The sequence below is a fragment of the Myxine glutinosa genome, chromosome 1 (genome assembly GCF_964187855.1).
Source record: "Myxine glutinosa chromosome 1, kmMyxGlut1.1, whole genome shotgun sequence".
In the NCBI taxonomy this organism is placed as follows: domain Eukaryota; kingdom Metazoa; phylum Chordata; class Myxini; order Myxiniformes; family Myxinidae; genus Myxine; species Myxine glutinosa.
In genome coordinates this window covers 323,499,836-323,525,521 of record NC_136261.1, presented here as the reverse complement: position 1 = coordinate 323,525,521, position 25,686 = coordinate 323,499,836, and the positions used below count along the sequence as shown (strand labels likewise).

General features: G+C 47.0%; 1 protein-coding gene across 2 annotated transcripts in view; it reads right to left on the bottom strand.

Annotated features, from left to right (window-relative positions):
* The window catches only part of NUP155 (nucleoporin 155), a 387,607-nt gene that overhangs the window by 350,579 nt on the left and 11,342 nt on the right, over positions 1–25,686 (bottom strand). The window lies entirely within an intron of this gene.

The following is a 25,686-nucleotide window of genomic DNA, read 5'->3' as shown; positions in this document are numbered from 1 at the left end:
TGTAAGGTCCGGTCGCGTTCCAACGATACGCGGGGCTGCCTGCCGGGTTTTCGCCCGCTGGACTGGAGCCTCATCTGGAGCCGGACCTCATCACCGGACCCTCTACCTGACCACCTACCAGCTACAATCCCCGTGTGAGTGTGTATGTTTGTCTAGGGTATAGAATAAGACTGCTTTAAGACTGCCCTGAATCCTGCTTCTTCTTCTTCATTTCTTGTACATTCTTTCCTTTCCTCTTTGTTTGTAATAAATTCACCTGTTCTTTCTGGTTTCGTCTTAATCCCTTCGCTTTCGTCTTTTCTCAATTGAGTACCTGTGGCACGATTAGGAACCGCTCAGAATCCGGTTTAGTCCCTGTTAACGGCCCGAATCGTGGCTCGCTTCGCTCGGCGTGTCCATTAATGCCGTGGTTCGGGCGGAAGTTATCTCCTTGCTTTACGGCCGGTGGTAGTACTTAGGTAATTGGACTAAGACTCGACCAACAACCCTACTTACCACCGACCGGGAGGAACGTTATAACTTCCCAGGACTCGGGACGGCCTGCTAAAATGACAAGGGGATTAACCCCCCCTTGATAAGGGGAGCGTCGACCCCCGAGATCCGTAACAATTGGTAGTCAGGAGTTGACATTTGGAACCTGGGACTAAATTTGTTAGACCAAATTTTTGACACCAATTGTGCTATTGGCCGTAGCAATTGGTGTCTGGGTGCGGGATTTGGACCCGAACCAAATTTTTTATATTTTGAAAAGAAATTGGTCAAAATTACGAGCGAACAAAATTTAGAATTGAAAACCAAATTAAAATTGTGCCATGGATAGTCAAGGCGGTCGGATGCCGGTGGGAGTAATGAATAAGGAAAAATTGATAACCCAGGAGACCATCGGGGAGCTTGCCCATGACATTCGCCGCGCAGTAGGGATCGCACACGCGGACATGGTGGCAGCCTCCCAGGAAAGCCTGGCGCTGGATCATTTTATCCAGGCCTTCCCGGACCCCGAGCTTCGCCAACAACTCGCCATGTGGCGCCCGCCGACCTTGAGCCAGGCAGCCGACGCTGCGGCCCATTGGGAAGCAGCGAGGACCCTGGCCCGGGGAAGTGAGCGCCACGCAGTGGCGGTGCGCCAGGTAGGGCCCGTGACGGGTGGCGGCCCCCCGAGGGGGCCCACCCCCGAAGGGGGCCCTGACCTGGAGAGCATGGTCCGAAGGCTGGTGAACCAGAGCTTGGCGGGATCCGGACCATGGCAGGCGGCTCCGCAGGTGGCCCCCGGTAGGCCACGGACAAATGCCCCAATTAGAACCTTCAGGGGGGGCAATTTGGAATTCAGGAGGCAAGCACCTTACCAGGTGAGGTGCTTTAATTGTAGCCGGCTGGGTCACCGTGCGTGGGAGTGTCGAGCTCCGCGCCGGGATGCACCCCGACAGCCGAGACCCTTAACTCCACCTCGTACGGGTCGGGTTAGCCGACCCCAGACACCCCCCCCCCCGCCAGGGCCCGGGAAACTAGAAGGTGCTGAGCATACAGGGCCGTGTTCGGTAGTAGGGGATGGTGAAGTGCCCTCATTGACGCGACAGGTCATTCATTGTGGCCAAATTGGTACAGGTAGCTTAACAATTCAGTGGAAAATTGCCGGCGTGGGGGTAGACGCCGTAGTGGACACAGGAGCAAGCGCCACGATCATCAGCCCTGTGATCCTCAATTTGAGTGCAGACGGCTGGGATAAAATCCAGCGTCTAGAAAATCATAGTTTGCAGTTGTCTACCGTGGTAACGGCCCCGATCATAGGGCGTGGTTTTGTAACCCTCAAGTTGGGGTCGGTAAAGAGGGAGATAGAAGTTTGGGTGGCGGAGGTGTGCGACCCATGCTTAATAGGGTTGGATTTGTTGACTGCCAGCGGTTGTAAAATCGATTTGTGCTGGGGGACCCTGCAAGTGGGAGTGGAAGAGCTGCCATTGGAGGGGGTGAGCACAGCCAAAAGGACGGAGCTGGAGGCTTCTGAGGCCGTGACCATCCCTCCGGTGGCCGAGACCATCGTGCCGGCCCGATGGTTAGCTCGCCCAACATGGCAGGAGTCATGCGGCCTAGTCGAACCGGTGGCAGCGCAGCCCATCCCGGGTTTAATCGTGGGCCGCACCCTCGTAAAAACGGACGGGCCAGTGGCGGCCGTCCGAGTAATTAATATTAGTGCAGAACCACGCACTATAGTAAGGGGCACGAAGATAGCCGGCTGCACCTCAGTAAACGAAGTCGCGCCAGTGAGGGACGAGAACATCCAGCCGAGCCGGCCCCCGGGGGGAGCCTTCAAAAAGTACTAGGAATTGGCCCGAGCCCATTTGTGAGATGGTAAATCGTAGTAGTGTAGATTTGGGAGGTACCCAGAGGGAGGCCTTACACAAGTTAATTGAATCCCATTTGGATATCTTCTCCTCGTCCTCCGAGGATATTGGACGAACGGGCCTGGTGAAACATCAGATCCACACCGGTGAGGCCCGGCCTATTCGTCAGCCCGCCCGACGGCTCCCTTGGAGCAAGAGGGGGGAAGCTGACGAGCAGGTAGAAAAAATGCTCGATGCAGGTATCATCGAGCCCTCGGGAAGTCCTTGGATGTCACCTGTTGTGCTGGTTAAAAAGAAGGATGGGACCACGCGTTTCTGCGTGGACTATCGCCAGCTGAACAACGTGACACTCAAAGACTTGTATCCCCTGCCAAGAATTGATGACACCCTCGATGCCGTTGCGGGCTCAAATTGGTTCTCAACTTTGGACCTCAAGAGTGGGTATTGGCAGGTGGAGATGGATAGGGCATGGAAGGAGAAAACGGCATTTTCCATAGGGAAGGGGCTGTATCAGTTCAATGTGATGCCGTTTGGTTTGTGTAACGCCCCCGCCACCTTTGAACGATTGATGGAACATGTACTGGGCGGCATGCCATGGCAGTCATGCCTGGTGTACCTGGATGACGTCCTGGTACATGCTAAAACATTCCCCCAAGCCATAGCTAATTTGGACCAGGTGTTTGGGTGCCTCAGACAGGCAGGGTTGAAGCTGAGCCCGAGTAAGTGCACTTTGTTTGCTAGAGAGGTGGCCTATCTAGGTCACGTCATTGGTCGCGAGGGGGTAAAAACAGACCCAGGCAAAATTACAGCGGTAGAGGAGTGGCCCGCACCACTTACCATCAAGGAGGTACGGGGATTTTTGGGACTCTGCTCCTACTACCGGCGTTTTGTGGCAAAATTTGCAGAGTTGGCCCGGCCCCTTCACCGGCTTACGGAGAAGGGGACGAGATTTAATTGGACAAGGGAGTGCCAAGAGGCCTTCCTAGCATTGAAGAGGTGTTTGACATCTGCACCCATTCTGGCATACCCCACTAGTGACGGGACATTTACCCTGGACACGGATGCAAGCCAGGAATGATTGGGCGCAGTTTTGTCTCAGACACAGGAGGGCGTGGAGAGAGTGATCGCTTATTATAGTCGGGCCATGAGTAGGCCCGAACGAAATTATTGCCTCACTCGCAAAGAGCTATTGGCTATGCTGGCTGCTATGAGCCATTTCCACCCGTACTTGTTCGGGCGGAAATTTTTGGTTCGAACTGACCATTCCTCCTTGCAATGGCTCCTTCTGTTCAAGGAACCGGAGGGCCAAATTGCAAGGTGGTTGGAAAAGTTGCAGCAGTACGATTTTAGTGTGACCCATAGGGCCGGGGAGGCCCATGGGAATGCCGATGCACTCTCTCGGTGTCCTTGTTTGGGGGAAAACTGCAAATTTTGTGCAAGACACGAGGAGAGGGAACAATTGGCAGATTCCACCCCTACCCTCGAAGTCCGTGCAACCCGGGTGAGAGGGCCAATTTTGCCACTAACTGCAGATGAGGAATTTGGCACATTGGCTTGGAGCACGGCCCAGCGAGAGGATCCCATCCTGGGACCGGTGTACGAATGGGTTCGATTGGGACAGAGACCTAATGAGGAAGAGGTCACCCACCTCGGGGCGCCAACAAAGGCATATTGGGCTCAGTGGCAAACCCTGGAATTGAAAGGCAACATCTTATATCGCAAGTGGGTGGAGGTTCCCTCTGAGAGAACTTCCTGGCTGGTGATAGTCCCTGACAAATTTAAGAACATCATATTCCAGCAGGTGCATGGTACCCGCTCTGGCGGCCATTTCGGCAGGACAAAGACAACATCTAGGGTCCGCCGGAGGCTCTATTGGGTGAATATGGGGCGTGGCATACAGGACTGGTGTCGGAGATGCGACGCCTGTACAACCAAAAAGGGACCAGCATGGAGGATGAGGGCCCCCCGTCAATTACACCAGGTGGGGGCCCCCCTTGAGCAGGTGGCTATGGATATTCTAGGACCACTACCCCGCACCCGCCAAGGTAATAAGTACATCCTTGTTGTAATGGACTATTTCACCAAGTGGTCGGAGGCCAATGCCCTCCCCAACCAAGAAGCCGGGGTGGTGGCACAGGCCTTCGTGGAAGGATTTGTATGTCGGCATGGGATTGCACAGGAGCTGCACACCGACCAGGGTCGAAATTTTGAAAGTCAATTACTAAAAGATGGGTGCGGACTCCTGTCAATTAGAAAGACACGGACAACGCCCTTGCGGCCACAATCTGACGGGATGGTGGAACGGTTCAATCGAACATTGATCCAACAACTGGCATTGTTCACCACCACCCGTCAGGATGACTGGAATGAACATCTCCCGTATTTGTTAATGGTCTACCTACCGAACTAGCCAGCACGGGGCCACCGCATGCAGTCCGGTGTTGCTTATGTATGGGCGGGAGTTGCGGGCTCCCGCCTACTTGCTATGCGGTCCCGTGCCAGACACCACTGATATCCCACCGAGGGAGGGCTATGCACGTCACGTGGAGTAAGGCATGGGGAGGGTCCATGCCTTCGCCCGCCATCAGCTCCAGCTGGCGGGGGCCAAGATGAAGCGCAGTTACGACCACCAGAGCCAGGGGAGTCAGTACGCTCCGGGGATGAAGATTTGGTTCTTCAATCCCTGGAGGCGGAAGGGTAGGTGCCCCAAACTCACCTCTCCCTGGCAATGCCCGGGGGTCGTCCTGTCGCAAGTCTGTGACGTGGCCGTTAAGATCAAAATGGGGCCACGAGCCCTCCCTCGGATCGTCCACACCGACCGGTTAAGACCCTACACCGGTGAGCAGGCGCCCTCATGGATCGCCTCGGCTTTAGATGCCGAGGCGGGACCCAGTACCTCACATGACGGGGGCTCATAGTGCAAGAGGACTGGGGGGTGATAGTGGGAGATGCCCAATGCAGGGGGATGGTGGACCTACCATCCCTCATTATCGTTTGGGCAAAGGAGCTTTAGCATTTATGGGGTTTGGCGGTGAAAACTAGCCCGGGAGGGTTCGGATAATGGTTAGGGAAATAGAAATGACCCTTCGGTGACCAAGATTTAAGTAGTGACATTGTACCTGTAGTGGGGATGCAGAGTAGAGTAGTTGGTTGATAATGATGGGGGATGTGCATAGTATAAGGGATGACAGGGAGAGCACTAATATTAGGGGAGATAGATAGCCAGATGATGCTGTGTGCATGAGAATCTTTGTGGTGAGGGTGATGAAATGAGGCAATGCTCGAGAAGGATGTGTGTGTGTGTTGAGTGATTGACCTGCATGATGTGCAAGTGTAGTACAGGTGTGTGGAATGAATGGTGTGGAGTGAGTAGTGTGGAATACGTGGAGTGGAGTGTATGGTGCGAAGGAGTGGATGGGGGAAGGATGGACCCCTTCACGAATACCCGGGGAGGGTAGTTTAAAAGTAGGTAGACGGAGTAGGTAAATTTGGTTGGATATTGACATCTGTGGTGCTGAAAGTAGCAAGGTATTGCTTGGTTTGGTGCATGAGTAAAGTGAAATGGCTGGGCGTGTGGCCTGTTCGTGAGAATGGTTAAATGGGCACTCCGCCACTGGTAGTCTGTCAGCCAGGTGAGGCCGCAGGTAGGCTCTGGGAGCCAGGTAGTAGAGTTCAGTGGGGCCCGTGGATCCCGAGAGAGGACCCGGGTAGCCCGATGCCAGAGGGGGCATTAGTGGGGTAAGGGAGCCAGAGGGACTTCCCCAGGTTAGGGTGAGGAGCGAGGTAAGCTCAGGTGGCAACTACAGTGGTGGAGGTGTGCAGGTGAGCGGACCTGCTGGTGAGCCACACGACCCAGCCCCGAAATTGTGCGAGGGCACAGGGAGAAAAACCAGGGGAGTGAGACCCCAAATTGGGAGGCACCACAGGGATGGTCAATGGGAATTGGTTTTTAGAACCGCATAGAATAAAGTGGCCAATGGATTGGCAGGGCAAGACCCCGGGTAGTTTAACAGTGTTAATGTCATTTTGAAGAATAGTTAGGGGAAAATCTCTTCGCACCATCCGCATCCACTCACTAAGGTGACAGAACTCCACACCATGTTTTGCAAACATTTGGAATGAAAGACGCATCTTGACGTGGGTGAGACATTGTTGATATTCCATCTCTTCGTCCTTAGGAGGGATTGATGACGAATTTGGCATTAGGGGAAAGATGGGGGACAAGACGTTAGCGCCGAATTTGTAAAGTTGTAGATTGTGTAAATACGGGGTAGGGGCAAGGGTAGAGTCGGTGACATGGGGGCCTGGGGGGTGACGTACGGTTAGGGACGAGCTTTCTCGGCTCGCCCTCCCGCGCCCCTCATCTTGCATTGCTTGGTTTTGATGTGTACCCTTGCGCCCTTGCCCCGCTGATCTGCTTTGTCCTCCTTCCCCACTCATGGACCATTGTTCTTTTGTGCCCGAGTGGAGTGTGCAGGTGCCGTGAGTTGTGCGCCCGCACCTTTGCTGCCTCCTGCCTGCACTGATGCACCATATGGACCACACCTTCTGTGGCCTGGCACCACATATGGACCACACGTTCTGTGGCCTGGCACCACTTATGGACCACACGTTTTGAGGCCAGGCACCACATATGGACCACACATTCTGTGGCCTGGCACCACCTATGGACCACACGTTCTGTGGCCTGGCACCACATATGGACCACACATTCTGTGGCCTGGCACCACATATGGACCACACGTTCTATGGCCTGGCACCTCTGCTGGGACCGACCATTGTTGCCAGCGGTATCTGGCTTGCGGACCACTGTTTTAAGTGGCACCTATGCCCAGCAGTGGACCACCTGAGTTGGCCCTGCTGGCCATATCAATAATAAAAAGCGGAAGCGGTGTGTGCCCTTTTTATTAATAATTAAAACAACATCAAGCAAGAAGATCCATCAAGACAGCAAGATACCTCGGCCCAGCAGAGAAGACATCAGACATCGTTTATTAATTTTGAAATGTTTCGGTGCTGGTGCTTTTGGTGCATTTTTCATTTTTGGTGCTTTTTGTGCATTTCTTTATTATCGGTGCATATGGGTACATATGGTATGGTGTATCGGTGCAGTGCATGGCAATGGCATTTTCCCCTTATCAAAACCAGCTTTTCTTTTCCCACAAAAGACAGGTCCTGGGTGACAGTGTAAATAATTAGTGTACTGTAAATAATGCTCCCCACCGGCTTTATGTGTAGTTTGAAGACAATTCCGCAATTCGGTTAATTGTGGGCGTGAGTCAGTTAGGTTGGATGCAACGCAGCAGGTGGGACATATCTAGTGTTAAAACTGTCGCACTCAGGGTGAGGTTAAAAGTAGAGGGTAACCACACCTAAGTGTCACACTAATTTAAAAGATAGTTCCTTTTGTTTCGGCTCAGGTTGAGCCTGGAAAAAGGGAGGGTGCAGTGTTGTGGTTTTAGAACCCACACTTGTGTGAATAATTACTTGTAAATATCCCCTTATTAAAAGGTTAAAGGTTGCACCCCTAGTTAGTCCACAAGCAACACGTAGGCCACCATAGAACTTTAGTTATTTCATTATTATGTGTTTTAGATAAGGTCGTGTTTCCAATAGTTGAATCTGCATTGCATCAATTAAATAAGAGTAGGTCCCCAATCCAATTCCGGCCATTTTGCCAACCTCTCTCTCCCAGCGACGCCATTACGCGCCTCTGCCAGCAGCAGCCGCCTCAGCGCTCGCCCAAGCCGCCATTAACCATGCGGTCAGGCCCGAGGAAAAAGGGGGCGGAACGCCAAGGACAAGGTTTGGCCTGTCAACCAGCCGTCAAAGGCGTGGCCGGTAAGCCCTCACCAGCCAACCAAGGCTGATGTAACATCACCGACGGGCATGGCTTTATTAAGCGTGGAGTGATCTTGGCCCGCGTGATATAAGTACGAATGCAAAGCCCTTTCACAGGACTCGTGCGAGAGCGGCGCTATTAAGGGGACTTCTTTTGATGAGAGCGCGCATTGAGAGGACTGCGTGAAGAGAGATACGGCAGCACTCGAGTGGAAGAATGAATGAATGATCGTTTTAAGGCCATTTTCCCGGCTGGAGCGGGGGTTGGCCTTGCGGGCCCCATGACAATCATGGTTCCCTGTTTGAGGCAATGTTTTTATGGCCGGATGCCCTTCCTGACGCCAACCCATAGTCGCCTCTTACGATGCGCAGGGATACGGTGTACCTATTCTAAATCGGGAGGTTGGCGGTAAAAAGGACTCGGGTTGGAGACGCGCTTATACGAGTCTGATTGGGAAATGCGAACGAGTTTGGTTGGAGACGCGCTTATTAACGAACTTGTCCAGGAGCGCACACGTACAAGACACCAGCCTCCCCCCCGCTATATGTAAGGTCCGGTCGCGTTCCAACGATACGCGGAGCTGCCTGCCAGGTTTTCACCCACTGGACTGGAGCCTCACCTGGAGCCGGACCTCATCACCGGACCCTCTACCTGACCACCTACCAGCTACAATCCCCGTGTGAGTGTGTATGTTTGTCTGTGGTATAGAATAAGACTGCCCTGTGTCCTGCTTCTTCTTCTTCCTTTCTTGTACATTCTTTCCTTTCCTCTTTGTTTGTAAAAAATTCACCTGTTCTTTCTGGTTTCGTCTTAATCCCTTCGCTTTCATCTTTTCTCAATTGAGTACCTGTGGCACGATTAGGAACTGCTCAGAATCGGGTTTAGTCCCTGTTAACGGCCCGAATCGTGGCTCACTTCGCTCGGCGTGTCCATTAACGCCGTGGTTCGGGTGGGAGTTATCTCCTTGCTTTATGGCCGGTGGTAGTACTTAGGTAATTGGACTAAGACTCGACCAACAACCCTACTTACCACCGACCGGAAGGAACGTTATAACTTCCCAGGACTCGGGACGGCCAGCTAAAAGGACAAGGGAATTAACCCCCCCCCCCCCCTTGATAAGGGGAGCGCCGACCCCCGAGATCCGTAACAATATATATAAATCTATCTATAATTCCAGTAATCTCTGTTTGTACGTTTGTACATTTGTCTGTGACCGCTGTTTCTCGACAACCACGGGTCCGATATACTTTTAACTTGCCAGGTATATTGCTGGGGACCCGAGGATGTGCCTTTTCAAGGTTTCATATTAATCGGACAATTACTTACCGAGCTATGTCCAAAAAACGATTCAACCAATCAGAGAGCAGCGAACTATCGCGTGTGCCGAACGTGGCGGACACACTCTGCCTCGGATGGCACATTTGAGAGCGTATTCATTTATTTCACGTTTGCAAACTATGTTGGCGTTAAACTATGTTTTAAAACTAATAAAAACGAATTTGCGATTCATTCGCTTTCCTGCGCGTTTGTGCACGCGATGGCGATTTCTTTACCAAACTCCGGAAGCCGTTCGCTTTGGACCAAACCATTTCATGTAAATAGAGGGGGGGGATATAATTTTAGATATAGATATAGTACGGGCAATGCCCTAGTATCTATAAAGCTCAGTTGATTTTTTGCTCCACCAAATAACAGCGAAACGGAGTTGAGTAAAAGGGTGAAAATTCTACAGATTTCTGTAATAAATAACTACCTCTGTCGTTTTGAATGTTTGAAAGAGAATAGACGTCTGGATCAATTTTTTAAATAAATTGAAATCCCGATTTATATATATACTAGCAACGGTACCCGCCGTATGGGCGGGGCTTCAATTGGGACGCCCAAATGAAAAGGCTAAATATCAGAAATTGAAGGCTTTTTTTCTTTTACACGATTTATATAAACATCCGTTAAATCTCGATCGGTGCAGCCGTTTGTGCAGCACCCGGGAAAATAACGTCATGCGGGAGCAAGTATCAGCAGGATGTGGCAGTGTGGGAGTCTACGTTTCTGATCCTCCTTCATGCCGAAGTAGCCCACCACTTCTCCAAGCATTCCGCTCTTCATATCTGCCATGACAGATTTAAGCTTGATACTGAAGACGTGTGCAGTTAGTCCTCCCGATGTCGTATGTACTCCCGATACGTGTTTCCTTCATTGTAAAAACTTCCAAATCAACAGTTAAAAGGCTTTTGAGCCGATAGCTGTTACGGCCTTGGCAAGATCGATGGAGACGGCGATCTTTTAGCGTATTCACCGCCCAAATAGCTGTGTGTAATTCTCTCATGTAGAGATTAAACTAATCGTGTTCACAGTCGCTATGCCATATGTACTCCTGATACGTGTTTCCTTCAGTTGAAATGGGTTAGAATTCTCTCAAGCAGGAATTCAACCCATCCTTATAAAAGGTCTTTGTCCGAGGTCACCAAGTTCGATCGGTGCAGCCGTTTGTGCGGCACCCGGGAAAACAACATCGTCACAATGAGAACAATGAACGTTATGTGAACGCGAATGTTATGCGTGAGTCCAAACCTGAGAATGCTGGAGACTAAAGCTGAAATTGTGAAAACTAAATAGCCTATTTTACTCCTGGAGATCCCAGGATTATCCACCCAAAATATCGTTGAGATCGGTTCAGCAGTTTTTACGGTACCTTGGAACAGACAGACAGACGGACGGACATTTGGTGAATTACAGTAAGATTATAGCAAGATAAACGCGAGTTGTCTGTGTGTGTGTTCGCGTTTTATTCAGAGATGGCTGAACGGATCTTCATCAAACTTTCAGAGGTTCATCAGTGAGTGCCTGGGAGTGTTTCAGACCAAAATAAATTTGAAAAAAAAAGTTCGTTTTTTTGGAGTTAAAAAAAAAATTGACCCCTCTCCTCCACTCCCCTCCCCCCCCCCGTGCCCCTCCTCTCCCCCACCCGGTAACGCTGGGTACTTCTGCTAGAATAAATATATATATATACATATATTGTTGTGGTTTTTGGAATAAAGGCAAACCCCCCTTTTAGTTAGTTGCACCACAACATGTCGCCTCGCTTAGTTCAGTTATTTCTTATTGAATGTTAAGTATAGTCTCCTTCCCTGTGTTAGTATGCGTTGAAAGGGTAGGCATCATTGGGCCTGGAATGCCATGTGCTAGGGCCAGGACAGGTCGAGGAGGCCCGAGGGAGGAGTCGGAGGGAGTGGCTGGCAAGCAGCAAACAGCCAATAGAGCTAAGGGGAGTGACCAGCAGCAAGCGACCAATAAGAACTAAGGGGAGTAACTGATGGGGGGAGATCATGACATGTGACCCCCGGTGGCCAGTGGGGGCCTTTGGAACATTCTACTGGGGCTCCGGGGGGATATAAGCCCCGCCCCGGACCCCCGAACAGTGAGAAGGTGTGGTCAAGGCTCTCTCGGTGGTCGACGTCTCTGTGTGCCCAGATCGCTCTCTCTCTGCCCCCGGACTTAAGAAGCTCTCATCGCTCTCTCTGTAGTCAGCGTTCTGCCCCTGCTCTCTGCTGCCCTGTTATAAACGCTTTCGCAGGACGATCCCTCCCGTGGCCCGATACTCTAACGATCTCCCTGCCTGGGCTCCCTGCATGAGCGCTTCGCCTCGTTAACTTCGGGACATGCTGGGCAGATTCCCGTGCATGCACGACCGAGGTCGACGTCCCTAGCCGCGAACATCACAAAGGGGAACGCCCAACGAGCCGTCCGGGGTGAGCTGCACCCAGCGGCCACACTTTGAGCACGTCCCCTTCTTCCTTCCTTTCCCCCGCGTGAGTGAGAGGGCCCTTGTCTGGGAAATTAAGTTAAGAACGATTAAGTTTCTACTCTGTGTCTCTTTGCTCTGATCATTGTACAAATTATAATAAACCTGTGTTTTTGCTTCCACTTGGCCGTTTACGTCTTTTCCCAATTGGCCTCGCATTGCACGAAATAAAACCGCTCGATCGGGTCAGTAATAATTAACGGCACGAGTCACGTGACACGCAAACCGCTCGGGCGTATCAACCCAGCGTGACTCGTGTGGGGTTCAGCCCCCGTCCTTGCAGCGGCACGTGTACTGAAGGTACTAGGGTATTTGAACGGAAACCCTTTGGTCGTAGTGTGACCATTCCTCCCACGGGGGGGCCCATGAGCATTAGTTTAGGGGGATGGCAGTGTTAGGCCCATGGAGGGGCCATCAATGGTTGCCTCCATGGGGCACCGAAGCTAGCCGAGGGAGGGCTAGGATAATGATAGGGATTTAGAAAACCGTAGGGACAAGATTTAAGTTGTGACACCTGAACTGTAGAGGGGACGTAGAGAGTTTAGGTGGTTGTTAAAGAAAAGTGTGTGCATTGTGTAAAGGGATGATGAGGGAAGCACAAGTTGTAGGGGAAACTAGTTAGGTAGATGATGCTGTGTGTTTGATGATGCATTGTGTGTGAGATAAATGGAATTGTGTAATGGTGTGTGAAAGTATAGTGCGCAAGATAAAAGGTGTGGCATGCATGGTGCAAAGGATTGAATGGGGGGGAGTAGAACCCATTCGCGAAAGCCCGGGGGGTTGTGTAAAGCCAGGTAGAGGGCATAGGTAAATTGCATGGATATTGACACCTGTGGTGCGGGTAGTAGCAAGTAGTGTTTTGTAGGGTGCAGTAGATGGTGGAATGGCTGGGCGTGTGGCTTAATTTGTAGTTATGGTTATTGACCATAATTGTCTCAATTGGTGTCCGGAGTAACCAATTCCCTTGGGGTTTCAATTGCCTGCAGTTCCAATTCCTTGGGGGTTATGCTCGTTACGGTACCAATTGGAGGTTATGGTTATTAACCATAATATTACGTCACCAATTCCTTGGGGGTTTCAATTGCTTGCAGTTCTAATTCCTAGGGGGTTATGGTTGTTGCATTACCAATTAGTAGTTACGGGCACTCCGTCACTGGTAGCTTGTCGGCCAGGTAAGGCCGCAGGTAGGCTCTGGGAGCCGGTTAGGATAGTTTGTGAGTGGCGGTGCGAGGATCCCAGGGGAGGACCCGGGTTGCCCAATGCCGAGGTGGGCATCGAGGGGGTAAGTGCCAGGGATGGCCTTCCCCAGTTAGGGTAGTTGTAGTGAGTGAGTGGGGCCCGAGGATCCAAGGGAAGGACCCGGGTTACCCGATGCCGAGGTGGGCACTGAGGGGGTAAGTGCCAGGGAGGGCCTTCCCCAGTTAGTTTAGTCGGGAGGAGCAGGCAAGCTTGGGAGGCCGCTTCAGTGGTGGAGGTGCGCAGGTAGGTAGACCTGCTGGGAGAGCCACACGACCCAGCCCCAGAATTGTGCGAGGGCACAGTGCGAAAATTTGTTGGGTGAGACCCAAATTCAGGAGGGCACCACCGTGTGGGCAATGGGAATTCGGGTTCTTAGAACCACATAGTTTAAAGAGGCCGATTGGCAGGGTACAACCCTGGGTAGTGTAACAGTGTAAATATTATTAGTGTAGTTAGGAGGTGAGATCCCTTCGCACCATCCACAGCCATTCACCGAGGAGGAAGAGATTCACACCAGGGCTCTGTAAGCCGTTTGGAAGTAAGACGCATCATGACGTGAGTGAGACATTGTTTTTGTTCCATCCCTTCCTTCCTGGGAAGGGTCAGCAATGGCTCTTGTCTGGGGAATTAAGTTAAGAACGGTTAAGTTTCTACTCTGTGTCTCTTTGCTCTGATCATTGCACAAATTATAATAAACCTGTGTTTTTGCTTCCACTTGGCCGTTTACGTCTTTTCCCAATTGGCCTCGCATTGCACGAAATAAAACCGCTCGATTGGGTCAGTAATAATTAACGGCATGAGTCACATGACGCGCAAACCGCTCGGGCATATCAACCCAGCGTGACTCGTGTGGGATTCAGCCCCCGTCCTCGCAGTGGCACGTGTATCGAAGGTACCAGGGTTTTTGACCGGAAACCCTTCCGCGCGCTCGCTGTGTGGTTGGTGGCTGGAATTGCTCCGCAATCCGCCCCCCACGAGTGTAAAGTGGGTAGCGGCCTCGTGGACTTGAAGCTCGAGGTGGAGGAGGGTTTAACCCCCCTTAGTACTTTGACGGGCTCGAGATCCGCAACAATATATACATATATAAATATATATATATATATATACACAGTCACGTGAAAAAGTAAGTACACCCCATGTAAAGTTTTCACTTTTTCAACATATTTCAACATACAGCTATTTGATCTTCATGTCAACAATACTGATAGATAAAGGTGATATAATATAACAAATATCATGAAACCTTTACATTTTGTAGTCTATTGTATAATTTAAATAAACATAAATGCAAATTTCGCATGTGGAAAAAGTAAGTACACCCTTGGCTCAAATAGGTGGTATTTCCCCCTTTGGCAGAAACAACCTCAAGTAGGCGTTTCTTATAACTGTCTACCTGTCTCCGACATCGACTGGGAGAAATTTTTGCCCACTCCTCCATGCAGAATTCTTTCAGCTGTGCGATGTTTGAGGGGTTTCTTGCATGCACAGCTCGTTTCAAATCCCCCCACAACATCTCGATGGTATTTAGATCCGGGCTTTGACTTTGCCATTCCAGAACCCTCAATTTCTTTCTTTTCAGCCATTCCTTGGTGGATTTACTGGTATGTTTAGGGTCATTGTCATGATGCAAGGTCCACCTTTGGTTGAGATTCAACTCTCCTACAGATGGCCTCACATTATCCTCAAGCACCCTCTGGTACAATGAAGAATTCATAGTGGATTCTATGATGGTGAGCTGCCCAGGCCCTGATGCAGCAAAGCTGCCCCAAACCATAATATTTCCACCACCATGCTTTACAGTTGGTATCAGGTTCTTGTGGTCAAATGCTGTCTTTGGTTTTCGCCAAACATGTCTTCTGGTACTGTGGCCAAATAGCTCTACCTTTGACTCATCTGTCCAGAGCACATTGTTCCAGAAGTGTTGGTCTTTGCCTAGGTGTTCATTGGCAAACTTTAGTCTTGCCCTGATGTTCTTTCTGGACAGCAAAGGTTTCCTCCTGGCACACCTCCCATGTAGATCAAATTTGTGCAGCCTCTTTCTAATGGTAGACTCGTGCACTTTGACATCAACAGTGGCAAGAGCTACCTGTAGGTCCTTTGATGAAATTCTGGGGTTCTTAGAGACTTCTTTCAGCATCTTGCGGTCTGCTCTCGGGATGAACTTGCTGGGGGGGGCTAGGCCTGAACAAGTTGGCAGTTGTTTGGAATCTTCTCCACTTGTAGATGATCTTCCGGACAGTCGAATGATTGATTTCAAATTGTTTGGAGATCTTTTCAAATCCCTTCCCAGACTCGTAGGCATCTATAACCTTCTTTCTGAAGGCCTCAGAGAGCTCTTTTGATCTAGGCATGGTGACGCCGCACACTTCAACAACAAAGAGCCAACCAAACTAAATGTCTGAGGTTTAAATAAGACAGGTTCCTCCAAGATCCTCTCTAATGATGTTCTAATCATTTGCACCTGAGCTGGTGCACCTGATTCTAATTTCAGGTATTTGAAGTAGTGATAAATGTAGGGGTGTACTTACTTTTTCCACATGCGAAATTTGCATTTATGTTTATTTAAATGATACAATGGACTACAAAATGTAAATGTTTCATGATATTTGTTATATTATATCACCTTTATCTATCAATATTGTTGAAATGAAGATCAAATAGCTGTATGTTGAAATATGTTGAAAAAGTCAAAACTTTACATGGGGTGTACTTACTTTTTCACTTGACATATATATATATATATATATATATATATATATATATATATATATATATATATATATATATATATATAATTATATATATATATAATTTCATAAACAGGAATCAAATTCCTGCGAGGCCAAGTGTGAAAAATTCTGACTCAATGCGGGGCTCGAACCACGGACTTCCGTTGATAACGCGTCAACAGCCCACTGCGCTATTGAGCCAGCTGCAATCTCCTCAGAACCTTTCCACACTTAACACTGCGAGCTTATAAACAGGAATCAAATTCCTGCGAAGGGCTAAGTGTGAAAAAATTCTGACTCAATGCGGGGTCGAACCACGGACCTCCGTTGATAACGCGTCAACAGCCCACTGCGCTATTGAGCCAGCCGCAATCTCCTCAGTACTTTTCCACACTTAACACTGCGAGCTTATAAACAGGAATCAAATTCCTGCGAGGAGCTAGGTGTGAAAAAATTCTGACTCAATGCGGGGCTCGAACCACGGACCTCCGTTGATAACGCGTCAACAGCCCACTGTGCTATTGAGCCAGCCGCAATCTCCTCAGAACTTTTCCACACTTAACACTGCGAGCTTATAAACAGGAATCAAATTCCTGCGAAGGGCTAAGTGTGAAAAAAATTCTGACTCAATGCGGGGCTCGAACCACAGACCTCCGTTGATAACGCGTCAACAGCCCACTGCGCTATTGAGCCAGCCACAATCTCCTCAGAACTTTTCCACACATAGCACTGCGAGCCAAGGATGTACTTACTTTTTCCACATGCGAAATTTGCATTTATGTTTATTTAAATTATACAATGGACTACAAAATGTAAATGTTTCATGATATTTGTTATATTATATCACTTTTATCTATCAATATTGTTGAAATGAAGATCAAATAGCTGTATGTTGAAATATGTTGAAAAAGTCAAAACTTTACATGGGGTGTACTTACTTTTTCACATGACTGTATATGCATTGGTGTGTAAACTTCTGCTCAGGAAATAATATCCTAGGCTTCTCCCAATGGCAGTCTGCTGTTTTAACAGCCCGATTGCAGGAAAAGAAGCCCCTATGAGGCTGCTTGTTTAATAAGCCATTTAACAATAAAAGAATGGTTATAACAAAACAAAGAACAGCAATATTAATAATTTACCGTACAAACAGCAACTAGTGAAATAGTCCATGCCAAACAGGTATAATGCACTTTATATGGAGACGAGAGAGGTGTGGGGGTGATTAAATCATAAAGGGGGAATTAAACGAACACAGGCCTACCAAACTATTTGCGGTCTCAATTGATTGACAGATGGTTTCCAAACCAAATCCAGCAAAGGCGAAACACACAGCAAAAAAAAACTCAGTCGCGTTCCTTTTTTATTTTTTCTACAAGAGCAAAACTCATTGAAGAGCAGGGTTAAATCGACAGTGGGGCAACCTTTGGGCACAACTAGACAAGGGGATAATGAAAAAAAGAGAGAGAGAGAGAGAGAGAGAGAGAGACAGAGAGAGAGAGAGAGACAGACAGACAGACAGACAGACACACAGAGAGACACACAGAGACACAGAGAGACAGACACAGAGAGAGAGACACAGAGAGACACAGAGAGACACAGAGAGACAGACACAGACACACAAGGGGGGGGGGGGGAGGGGGGGAAGACTGAAATCAGCAAGAGTGTGGGGCTGCGAATGGTTAATGGTGGTAATAAAGATCATGGACCAGGATGGGAGATGTCACAAGATGACGATGCACTGGCTGCTTGAAGCCGTGGAGGGAAGGGTGAGACAGAATAGCTCAGCAGATTCGGAGAACTGAAAGAGTGGAGGGAGAAATGTTGGAGAATAATCGAGAAAGCAGAGAGACTGACCCGCTTCAATATGACAGCTACAAACCTTGTGCTTTGGCCTCGTCATGGGAGATATCTGCAATCATTTTGTGAGCTTTATAGATTCTACGAGAGACAGATGGGATGCTGGAGCACCAGCTCATAGCAGAGAGCAGTACCTCCATTGAGATATGAACTTAGACTACATAGATTATGATTAGCTCTGATTTTACAAGGAAGGTTTTGGCTCGAAGGATCGTCCCCAATCTGCGGCTGGCTTTGGAGGCCAGCTTTGCTTTCTGATAAGCCCAGGAACGGCCATGGATTATGTTGAGGACTACAGGTTGAAGAGACTGAACCTCTTCTAGTGAATAGAACCACCTTTAGAGGCCATTTTTCCCCCACAGAGTGGGGGTTGGCCTTTTTTGGGGCACTGTGGTCCCCTTTTTGAAGCAATGTTTTACGGTCAGATGCCCTTCCTGCCGCCAACCCTGTTAGTCACCCCTTGTGACACACAAGGAATTACCAGTGAACTGGTACTCAATTTGTCGACTTCGGAAAGATGACAGGCTGAGTAAACCCCCCTGGCGTTAATTCAGCGATCGACCGGGATTCTAACCCAGGTTCCTCGGATCCCAAGCCGGCACCCTAACCTCTAAGCCAACACTCTTCTGGTGAATGACCAAAGTAATAGGTAGGTGGGTTCGTTTGACGATTATTCCGAAGCAATAAATTAAGGCTGTGGGATTTTCCAGGATATGTTCCATTTATCAGACCAGAATTGAATAAAATTCAGATCAGTGGGGATAGATGCAACTGCTGTCTACCTAGCAGAGGGATGCAGGTACTGTATGACACAATCATCTGCAAAAATGAATAGAGTGTTTTCAAGAGCTTTGGAGAGGTCATTAATGTAGATGAGGTAAAATATTGGGCCCAAAATACTGCCTTGGGGGACTCCAGCATCCACTGGGAGAGGGGACAAGAGGGTTCCATTATTGGTAACAATTTGACTGTAAGAAAGCTTGACAAGCAATGCAGAATGCCAAACTGTATTGAATGCCCAAGATATATCCAGGGAGATGCTCCTGGCCTATTGATTGAGATTGAGGCTCCGCTTCCGGTTCCTCGGGTGAGGTTGTGTTCCGCCCGAGCTCCACGTTCAAAGATAAGTTTTCTCCCAACCGTTTTTGTCGAATTTCTACTGTTTCTTTTGCTGTGTATGTGTTTACTGTGTGTTTCTAGCTCGAACTTGTTTTGTAATTCGTGTAAATTTGTGTGAAAAAGACGGTTTGTTCGTATGTATGTGTTTGGGGCCTGGTTCCCTCGAGGCCAGCCCAGTTTCTTTTGTTTATTCGCGTTCGTTCCTTCGCTGTTTGCCTTTGTTTCTTTTCTTTTTTCACCCCTACTTCTCCCAAACCTCTTACCCTTTGTTTTATTGTCTTAAAAAAATAAAAATAATTAACATCATAATAATTTCCTTCTCCCTCCCCCGCCCATGCAAAGACGTGTTGTCTCGCTACCCCCATTAACACAAATCCAAATCCACCTCTTTCGATCTCCGACTCTTTTCCTGAAATTTCTAGTAGTATCCAGTTGTTTTATACCGTGTATCCCCTTCCCTAACCCCTCCCCCCCCCCCCCCCCACCGCCTTCCCCCAGCCCTCTCCCTTCCACAGATCTACTGACGTCCCTGTTCTCTACTGTTGTTGTGCTTGTGTGATTCCCGCTCTCTCCCTTTTGTCTCCCGTTCCCTTCATTGCATGTTTTATGTGTCAGTTTATGTTTTCGTGTTTAATGTGTTAGCTCTTACACGAGCCTCGACTTTGTATACAAAATATAAACATATATAAATCCAGTCATTGCTGTGATCAGAGTAGAAACATGTCCAGAGTTGAGTGACCAGGACAAAATCTAAACTGTTGGTCAGAGATCGAGTTGTTTGAAAACACTTAGGCTTTAACACCTATGCTGATCATTTTTGATTGATATCCAAACTTAACACTTACTTGGTCTAAAAAAATGTACCTATCATGGTTTAAAATATTGAAGCTTTTCTTAAGAGATTTGAACCTTGTTTTAACTTGAACATTGACTTGAACCTTGTTTCGGCAATTCACAAAAAATTAAATACCTCGGAGTAGAAAATGGAAAAGCATAACCAATCGTTTTGATAAAGAGACTAAAGCTCAGAAAGTCAACTGGTTCAACTACAGAGGGGCCTTCACGATGGACTAACATAGGTCATACGTGTTCGAGAAGAGAATGGGGAAAGATTGACACTGTCGTGCAACCGGTTGAGTTGGTCATGCTGTTGCATTTCCCAAATGTTTTTACGGATATGGATTCTCCCAACTACAAAATGTTCTTTGATAACTTCTTTTTTTTCCAGCCCATCTCGGTGCATTGCAAGATAAAAGTGTCCCTCAATGAACAATTGGCAGGTATTTTGCATACTCCCCATGCTTTCCAAGTGAGAGTTGCGTTACGAAAGTCAGGGGAGGAATTTGGAATGTGTTCAAGGTGCCTGGGATAACTCGAGTACTCTCTGCCTAAAGACACCGTGGGATCTTTCACTTCTAACAACTAATGCCAGCAAATGGGACGCCTGGTTTAACTTCCATCCGAGGGACGGCGTACTCATTGAATGAACACTATGCTTGTGAAACATCCATCCAACATTTTAAGTCTAATCCAGACTAGAAGGCTGGAAGGTAATTGAAAAAGATTGCTGGATAATTCACAACTTTGTATTTACTGCTTCATGGAACATTTTATATAAATGAGTGTGAAGTGAAAGAAATTCTCAATTTTGAAATTGGAGTCAACTTTTTCTGTCTTTATCACACCTGATGTAAATGTGTGATTCTGTCTAAATGTACAAATGAGGTTGAATGGTAAGGACGAGAACAGACGTGGCAACAACCGTATTCATTACCCCCGCACACACAAAGCAAGAATCAGGGTTAAGCAATATTGGTTCACGTCTGTCTGTCTGTCAACAAACATCAGTTGATAATGGACAAACAACTAGATTTCAATTGAATATTTTATATTTTTTATATCAGAACATGATTCGGAAAACAAACCTGCCATTTTATTGTACCTTGCCTCTGAATTAGACCCAATCGCACATGCGCAGAGGAGTTGGATAATAGTTTTTACTGTCTGTCTGTCTGGCAGTCAAACAAAATTTAAAATCGTTCCAGAAAGGAAGCTTATTGTTTTTAAGTGCGACATAAAGGACACAAACAACAGGCATGAATAACTAATGTAACGTGTTAAATAAGGTGGTGTAAAAGATGCTGCATCAACAGCAGTAAACTTTCGAAATGTGTTTCTACAATCTTTACTTTCTTTCAATTGAATTATATACTTGAATACTGTAGAACACAAATCACCTTTTTGTCACTTTCAAAAACCTTCCGTTTAGCTGTACTTGGAAAAATATTCATGCCCTGAGGGCAGAGTAACTATGAGAAAAACATTCACAGTCATGCCCTGAGGGCAGATTAACTGTTTGAGATTCTGCATTCTGACAAGTATGGCGGTGCATTGTGCTGTGTTGTTATCATCATGCCTGTTATGTGGGATTCACAAACAAAACGAACAAAGATTGTGCTCTGAAACGCAAAGCAACAGTTGAAAATACCTTCCCATGTCATTTTTCTCAAGACTGCATGGGGTAAGGCATTATATTTACTCTCTGCAGGTTGCTTCTTGATTTGGTCCTTCTTCATTGTAATTTCATGTCGAGAGTCACTATCCTGACATAACAATAATAACAGCTGAAAGTGGTTGCACAAACCTAGGAGGCTACAGTAAATATAACTGAAGATAAAAATTATATGTGTACCAATGATAGTAATGTTATCAGTACTGTACTCATCTAAGCCTGCTTTCAACACATTGTTTCTCTTTAATAATAAAATACAGTACTTGCAAAAACAGGTACTTTTTTCAGTGCAGGTGATGTTTCTCCAGCAATTGAAATGCTCGGTTTGGTGAAATGATGCGGGCACACACACACACAAAGGTCGCTGGTTGGGGCATTTGATGTAACAATAAGAATAGCACTTGGTGGAGAACACACCTCCGCCAGGCTGAACACTTTTTATGTTTTGTATCCCATTGATAGGCCGAATACAACAATAACAAGAAAGAGCAATCAGAGATTGCAGACCCTCGCCAGGACGTGTTTGTATGGCTTTTGTGTTAAAACAAATATGGCGGCCGAACCAGGTGACTGATGACGTCATCTTTTTTTTTTTCTCCACCAATTTATCCCCAGATGACACAAGAAATCTCATCTTGATCGGATGAAGTTTTGTACTTGTCGAATTATGACGTTATAATGGAGGCACCTATGACATCATCATTAACTTATTTTATTCCCCATGAAGAGCTCTTTACAATGGGCCGTGTCACAAGTTTTTTCTATGCGGTGCTTTCGGAGATGTAGAGATGCAAAGTTTTTCGTTTTTTGCCAAGATGGCGCCCATACCAAGTGGCCTATGATGTCATAATTATCATTAAAAGATTATACAGGAAGAGATGCACCTGGGGTGAAAATTTCCTGTCAATGTGACCAACGGTTGCAGAGAAAATCATATTTATTCTGTGCAGACAAACAGACAAACAAACGGACTCAAATGCAATACCCTCTCCTCCGGCGAGGGTAACTAGAAGGCATCTGAAAATGCAAAGCCAGTCCGTGCATCTGTTGGTAATCGGACGTCTTCTTCTTCCGTATGCTCAAAATAACAAAAGTTTTTTTTTTTTTAATACAAAATGAAAATTGTTGATTTTATGTAACCTTGACCTTTCACCTTTTGAGCTAAAAAAAAAACAATCGACTCCTACCTTTTAATTAGTGAACAAATTCAGTGACCCAATATGCAAATTCTTTAAATTTCAGGTCAATCGGGTGAAAATTGGTGATTTTACACAACCTTGAACTTTGACCTTTTGATCCAAAAAAACAATCGGCTTGTTGCTTTTGATTGGCGAACCAATTCAGCGACCCAATATGCAAATTATTAAAATTTCAGGTCAATCGGATGAAAATTGTCGATTTTATGTGACGCTGACCTTTGACCTTTTGGCCAGATTATTAATTTTCCATATCCATATTCTCATAAAGCTTTGTTGAAAATTTGATGACAAAACTCAAATGGTAAATTGAAATTTCAGGTCAATTGTATGAAAATTGGTGATTTTAGGTGATGGTGACCGTTAACCGTTTGACCTTTTGACAAAATTATAAATTTATCCTCCCCATATTATTAATTTATCTTCTCCATATTACAAAAATATTTATTTGCCTTATAATATCATAATAAAGGTTTGGTGAAAATTTGATAACAGCTCAAATGGTAAAAAGTTACGGCTCAGACAGACACATACAGACACACAGACAGACAGACACACAGAAGTGATTACAAAACCTGTAACCAAACCTGCTGTGCAGGGGATGGGCTAATGATAATAGTATAAATACTACTAATAATGATGATGATAGAAATAATAATTATGGTTATTATACTAACCCTGGTGTTGGGCTAGCGGCTAGGGTGCCGGCTTAGGATAGCCGGCTTAGGATACCTAGGATCCTGGGTTCGAATCCCGGTCGATCGCTGAATTAACGCCAGGGGGGTTGACTCAGCCTGTCATCCTTCCGAGGTCGGCAAATTGAGTACCAGTTCACTGGTAATTCCCTGTTTGTCGTTAAAGGCGGCAAAAAGGGTTGGCGTCAGGAAGGGCATCCGGCCGTAAAACATTACTTCAAAAAGGGGACCAAAAACCAACAACAACCACGGTTCCCGAAAAAGGCCAACCCCTGCTTGCGGGGGAAAATGGCCTCTAAAGGTGGTTTTATATACTAACCAACTGATATATGTGGGGAAAATTACGTGGCCAGACCGGGAATCGAACCCAGGTCCTCCGGTGAACCGTACCAGTGCTCGTATTATAATAAATAAATACAGCCACAAGGAAACCATGGGCATTTCCATTCGGAATGGATTCGAATAGTTTTAATGTAAACAATTCAGGTACAAAACTGAGTCACACAGAGGGTCTCTCTTTAGAGTATCGCGAGGCATTTGGCTCGAGATCGTGGAAGGGCGGTGTGTTAAATGTTGAGGAGACACCGCTAAAGGAAGTATGGAAGAAGGGAGCTGGAATTGCGGCTCAAGGGCTCTTGTTGGTGTTTGAATGTGCTCAAAGAGGGATAACCTTGGCTGATTGCCAACCGGCATGAACCACACCGCTGGATAGAATCGGCGCCATGTCAAGGAACCTCACAGCCAAAGAGGCTGCTGGCACGCAATCGCTAGTTGCCCTCTGTGTTCGCCAATCTGCAGCAGGATGGTGATGAAGTAGCTGCTTGCCTCGCTCTTGGTCCCAAAGTGGAAAGATTCGAACCTATAAGACCTTCAATTACCGCCAACATGAGGAAATGTGCTGTCTCGGATTACGAGTATATATTTACTGTTGCTAGCCATTGGATTGATCAAGAAGCTGAGACAATATGAAAGAAATATGAGGTCACACTTTACAAACAGAAGAACAAAAAGAAACACAAGAATGAATGAAGTTGCTCGTGAAACCGCAGTGTTTTTGTTAGCAGTTTTAGGAAATCACTGGACTTAGTATACCGGAGATCTTCTGCAAGTCCATCATGATGCTCATATAGTGCGGTACAAGAGGAATTAAAATGGAACAAACTTTGGTGTAAAACAGACCTTAGATAAGAAAATAAAAATGCATTTTTTCAAAAAAATCAGAATATACATTTTAATAAATAAATAATCAAATAAGTTAGGATATTAAATATTTATTACATTGCTCGGGAGGCGTAGGAAGTGGCGATAACAATGGTAGCAATATGCGACACACTGGTGGCAAATTAAAAAAAAAGTAGGTACCCTTTGTTTCATCACAGAATAATCGTATTTGAGGTTGGAGGTTCATAAGGTCGACGCATCGTGTTGAAAAATCAGATACTTCTGGATGTAATCTCGCACGTCCCTCTCGTTAGTTGGACGCCTCATCAAACTGAGTGATGTCAGAACTTGAAAGCATCAGTGATCAGGATGCTCCAGTGAGACTGGCTTTTTGAGAGGGTAACGATGTTACCCTCCATCGAGCACTAAAGATGCAACAGTTCAGACTCACGAAACAGACCCTCTATCCTCACACGGAGACAATTATGTCTGCTGGTCTCGTTTGATATACTGTTTACTTTGGACGCAGAGGCGCATAACGTCAAAGAGCGATTCTCTGCGACCGCATATTGGCGGCCACCCTAATGTTTGGTGCGCACTTGGATTGTGTACTAATTGGGGTTCAGGTCACGGGTGAAATGTGGCGTGCCGAGCCGTTGGAATCCCTCATTGAGGCACCCGTACGTGCATGCAAAGTGACATATGGTTGTGCTTTTCTATCCAACTTTCTGACTCATATTTTCGCTTTTGCACAAAGTTCCATGAACTAGGAATAAAATAGTTTTGCACACAAATCGTGCGGAACAAATATCAAATGAAAAAAAAATCATTTAAATTGACTTATTGCTTGCATGACTACTTTTGTACTGTGTGGTTGAGTGGTTTTTGCCAGTGTACATAACCTTAAACATAAAAAAATAAATTGGAAACAAATCGTTTGCAGCACTGGAGACTGCATGGAGGCAAGCACAGTGGCTTCTCCACATCATGCTCCTTCGGAATCTGCTGCCCGTTTGTCGCGTCATAATGCTACACATGTTTGTATGACCGACGGGTCATTAGCTCGCGGAGCAGAGCCATCTGTGGCTCTCTCTGTCTCTGTGCTCGAAACACCCCCAAGCAAATCTTTGGGAAAAATACGAGGTATAAAAATAGGAGAAAAGAATAAAATAAGTCGCCTCGACGTCTCTGAATGTAT